We start from the raw sequence: 5,817 nt of genomic DNA on the forward strand, positions 1-5,817 counted from the left end.
CTGTATTTGGTCAAACACTTAATTAATTCACCCTGAATGGTGGCTGGAACTGTTTGTCTCTGGTGAGGCGTGATGTTAGCTGGTATTGATGATTTCTCCGGTCTTTTGTGGCCCATAGGAGCCCTGGTGGTATAGTGGTAGGTGTTGGGCTGCCATCTCTATGGTCTGCAGTTCAAAACCACCAGCAGCAGCTCCTTGGGGGAAAGACCATTCCTGGAAACAGCTGAAGCTCACAGTGGGGTGCTGTGAGTCAGCAGTGACTTCATGCAGTGGGTTTGGTTTTTGGATATAGCGTGATAGAGGATACAGGGCCGAATGTTCCTCACCCCTGAGTTAGTGGGAAGGAGTGCGACAGGGACGGATGCTTGTGCAGAGGTGTGTTGGGTTCAAAAACGCGCTGAATTCAAAGAACAGAAGTCTTTGTTGAGTGGGAGGCTGGCATTTCAGGTGTGTGTGTGGATGGTTAGAAGTGAAGCTGAGAGATTGGCAGTAACTAGGCCATAATTATGTTCTGCTAAGAAGTTTGGACTTAATGTCCAGTAGTAGGGAGCCATTGGGGTCACAACATCAAATTTGTGTTTAGAAAGACAATGTCCAGATATTAGAGGTGCTAAGAGCCTCATGTAAAGTAGATGGGTATGACTAACATCATCTGGAGAGTTATTAAATGTGAAGGATGAGAGAAATTAATAAGGTGAAAACCACTCAAGTTCCTAGTTTGGGTTACTGCATGTAATACTTATTAGGCAATACAAGATGTGATTGATTGCATTTTGTTGGAGAAGGCTGGAGAAAATGAGAAGGAAATACTATTTTCAGTTGTGTAATTTTGAACTTTCTTGAAGGACATCCAGAAGGCATTTGGAAATTTAGGGTTGGCGATGGGAGATTCAGGAATGTAGATTTGGGAGTCACTGGCGTTCATAGAAAAAAACCAGTTGGAACCCACTGAATGGCAGTGCTTTTTGGTTTATGGTTATTAGCTGTCACCTTAGGCAATATACACAGCCTCTCTCTGGTTTATTTTCCTCATCTACAAAAAAGGGACAATAATTAGTACTTAATTCATTGGGTCACTGGAGAAACTAAGCTAATACATGGAGAACACAGCTGGACCCACTGTAAGCATTCGGTAAATGTGGTGTTTTTAATTATATAGTATAGTTCAACAAGTGTTTGTCACATGGGTCTTAAGAAGATAAAGTTGAAACTGAGTGTACCTGCCCCCCTGGCTAAAACATGTCTATGATTTCTCTGAATTAACAAATTGGAAAGCTTTCTAGATGAGGCGGCTTCTCAGCTGAGTTAGCCAGGTTGAGGAGCATCTGAACAGGAGGTGCTGAGACAGGAAGAAGGCTTCAGAGTTTGTAGACAAATCCCATTACCGTTTAATTCCATTTTTTTTCCATGAAAGTTTGAAGCCTCCCTCGTAAAACAAGATAAAGGAGATAACAAATAATGAAAATAATAAATTAATTACCTTATATACTTATGTATAAGCCGAGTTTTTCAGCACATTTTTAATGCAGTTTTTGTGATAAAATTAGGTGCCTTGGCTGATACTCGGATCGGCTTATACTTGATTATACGCGTATTTAAAACAATTGATTATGGGGGCATGTGCCCTTCGCAAGTACTTGTGATCTACTTTACATAGGTTCTGAGCACTGATTGTGTCACTGAAGCTCCTTGTGATCTAGTCTGATTCTGTTAAATCCAAGACTTCAGACTGATTGTTCTGGGTTCAGTCCTTGGCTGATAAAGCAAAACTGGAATGGACTAAAAAAAAATTCTGATCTGTTCTAATTTTGTATCATTGGTCAGGAATGAACTTGTTTGAACCTCTTAGAAGATTTGGTTAAATTAGGGATGTATTTCAGTGGTGGTGCGAGGGGGCTTCAAAAAGTTTGTGGAAAAATGGAATGAAAAATTAAATGGAATTTTTCCTATGAATTTTCAAAGACGCCTTGTTCATATTATGCTTAAGGAGCTCTGGTGTTGCAGTAGGTAAAAGCACTTGACTGCTAATCCAAAGGTTGACAGTTCCAATTCACCAGCTCCTCTGCTGGAGAAAGATAAAGCATTCTGCTTCCTTAAAGATTTACAGCCTTGGAAACTCTATGGGGGTGAGGGGAGGGCAGGCAGTTCTATGTCTTTTAGGGTGGCTAGGCATTGGGATATAGGAGTCCTGGTAGCAGAGTGGTTACTAGAGAGAGCTGCTTACTGCAAGGTCAGTAGTTGCTCAGTGGGAGAAAGACAGGCTTTTTACTCCCATAAAGAATTACGTTTCAAACCCGTGGGGGCAGTTCTACCCTGTCCCACAGGGTTGGTATGGGTTGGCATTGATTAGATGGCAGTGAGTTTGGAGTAGAGATCAACTTGATGACAGTAGGTTTGATTTTCGTTTTTTTTTTCTTTTTCTGATTTTCGTTTTTATAATGCTTATTTCTTAGAGGAAATAGTTGAAATTAAGAATGCGGAAGATGGGAATGTGTTATTTGGAATGTATTGTGGGCCCTAGGTATTTAAATCTTCATGATTTGCTTCTGTACTTTGACTTATAAAGTAGAGAGAGGTACAGTTGGTGAGATGGCACAGGGCAGTGGTTCTCAACTGTGGCTGTTCATTAAAGTCACCAAGGGCGCTTAAAAAAAAATACCCTGCCTGGGCCTAGGAACCTGACTTTGACTTATAAAGTAGAAAGAGGCGAGGGAGGGGGGTACGGGGAGGGAGAGGAAAAATGAGGACCTAATGCCGGGGACTGAAGTGGAGAGGAAATGTTTTGAGAATGATGAGGGCAATGAATGTACAAATGCGCTTTACACAATTAATGTATGTATGGATTGTGATAAGAGTTGTATGAGCCCCTAATAAAATGATTGGAAAAAAAAAAGAGCTACAGTTGGTGAGATGGCACAGGGCAGTGGTTCTCAACTGTGGCTGTTCATTAAAGTCATCAAGGGCGCTTAAAAAAAAATAGCCTGCCTGGGCCTAGGAACCTGACTTCTGTGGTCTGCAGTAGAGCCTGGGCAGACACTTATTTTAAAGCATGCCAGGTGATTCTAATATGCAAGGGTTCAAGTTTTCCTAGGGACTTAAGATGCACAAGTTTGTTTCATGTTGAGAGACAAGTTGAACGAAAGGCAAGTTTTATTTGAATTGAATACTGTATTTAGTGTTTTTTTGGCTTTTGTTCTTTTTGCTAAGAATATCTTCCAATTTAGTTTGCCAAAAAGACCTACCAAAGATATTTTAGGTTGAATTTAGTGAATCGATAATATCTGTATTCAAGGTCCTTGTTTTAAGGACCATATTTATATTTTCTCCTGCCATAATTTGGTTTTGGTTGACGTTGCAACTAAGTGTTTCTGATACTTTTTTCATGGAAATGCCACTCAGCTAAGTAGAGGGACCTCAGTGTAGGGATATTGGATGGAGGGGAGAGGAGGATAAACAAGTGGGGAAGGCAGAGTTGACTGGGGTCTTGATACTAAACCCAGCTAATTTCATGTCTAAAATGTCTGTGTTATGTTGTAGTAAAAATAAATTATTATAGTACAGTTTTATATATTAAAATACTCTTCAAAATTTTGTAAATTAAGGTGATTAATTTGTTCCATAATACTTACTTTATGTGAAATTTTTGTATGCACATATAAGTGGGATTAAAAATATTATGGAAACATTTCATTGTTTTTCAATTCTGTTTTTCCACCAAGTATTAAAAGCCCCCTCATCTATGCTGTATAAGTCAGGTGGTGATAAATGCACCAAGGAATATTAAAGCTGGTTTGAGAATAGGGGTAGTTTAGATTGTGCACTTGAGGTTGGAGAGGATCTCTTGCATCTCTCAGGTAGCATGAGCAAAGATATGGATGATGTGTGATAGCAGCAATCAATATCTAAGGGTTGCTTCCGATGGTCTGTTATGATAGCATGCAAAGACAGCTAACGATTCTTATATTTTGATGCAGTTTGACTCAGATTGAATTAAAATGTAGGTTATGTTGAGTGATTACAAGAACCAATCTTGCTGCCATTGAGTCATTGTTGACTCATAGTGACCACCCCGTCACCCCGGGGGGCTGTGTTTCTGAGACTGTTTACAGGAGTAGAAAGCTCAATCTTTCTTCCCAAGTTGCTGCTGGTTTCTAACTGCAGACCATGTGGATCACAGCTGCCCAATGTATAATCACTACACCAGCAGGGCTTGTGAGGATTGAAAGAGGAGAGGGTTGAAATGTTGCCTTGAACCCACCCATAGGTGCCTCAGGACAGGCCTGGGGCTCTGCTTCTGAAAACCCTGTGAAAATGCAGCCCTACATATACTACACAAGTTGGAGTCCCCATCAGTTGGAATTTACCTCTCAACAGCCATCAACAACATAGTAAACAGAAAATTAATTTCAAATATGAATTCAAACATTAAAAATGATATACACAACAAATTGCAAAACTCTATTGATATTTGTAGCTTTGTTACATCTTAATATGGGCAACTTTGTTTAGCAATAGGAATTTATTTACAAAGGTTAGTCAATTGGTTAATGATTCTCCTGAGCAAAATCAGATAGAGAGGTTAGTCCCCCAAAATGTATGCTGTGACTCCTAAAGTTAATTGAGACATTTAACTGTGACAAGTGGTACACTATGAGAGGGCTTCAAAAAGGTGGCAGAAAACTTCTACCTACCCTGTTTCCCCGAAAGTAAGACATCCCCCGAAGATAAGACCTACTTACAGTTTTGCCTCTCGCTGAAATATAAGGCATTCCACCGAAAATAAGGCCCCCCGAAGCTACCGTGACTCTGGACTCTGGACTGTAGTGGTGGCTTACTGTTGGCCACAGTGCAGCCGGAGCAGACAGGAAGTACGAGGTCTCTTTTAATAAAACAATAAATGTGTACCATATTCTTCATGGAAAAAAAAGGCATCCTCTGAAAATAAGACCTAGCACATCTTTGGGAGCAAAAGTTAATATAAAACATTGTCTTATTTTCAGGGAAATGGTATTCCTTTCAATTTCATTTTTGCATGAATTTCTTGAAGCCCCCTCATCTATGAAAAAGACCTGCAGTTTCTTGCAGGGAGTAAGACCTTAATGACGGAATCCCATTTATGAAAAAGTTACAGTGGTGATTGTTTATGCTCGCAAAACTTTCTCAATTAATGTGAGATACTAGAATGATCGTGTCAGTTTGAGTAAAATGAATAGAAGGAATTGGAACTTAAAAACTCTTGATTCCAGTAATGCTAGTTTCTGTATTTTTCTGAGAACTTCAGCTGATATAGATGTTGATTTTTCTTGTCTGGAATAATACTATCTCTATATTGTGTGTGTGTGTGTGTGTTTTCCCTTTTCTTCATGACCTATCTGGCAAACTTTCTCAAACTTTCTTTGCATAGCGTATTATTTTACAGAAATATACCTATTTGTCTTTCAATAATACTGTATTATTAACAATTTTCTTTTGTTAAATTACTTTAATGCTTTGTGAGAATCTAGCGTTAATTTTTCTCCTTTATCGATTTTGAGTGCCTACAATAGGTTATATGTAGTAGGCCATTTTAAGCGTTGAAGTGTCATCTCTCAGTCTGGAAATGAGATTTTACAGTGTGATGTGTCTGTTTGCAAGGAGCCCTGGTGGCACAGAAGTTATCGGTTCAAACCCCCCACCAGCTGCACTTTAAAAGGAACCATCTGGCAGCCTGCTCCTGTAAAGATTACATCCTAGGGAACCCTATGGGGCAGTTCTATTCGTTTCTCTAAGGTTACTATGAATCAAAATCAATTTCACAACACAACAACAAATCAGTTT

Source organism: Echinops telfairi, unplaced genomic scaffold (genome assembly GCF_000313985.2).
Source record: "Echinops telfairi isolate 266 unplaced genomic scaffold, ASM31398v2 ScPeMD7_10;HRSCAF=50, whole genome shotgun sequence".
NCBI lineage: Eukaryota > Metazoa > Chordata > Mammalia > Afrosoricida > Tenrecidae > Echinops > Echinops telfairi.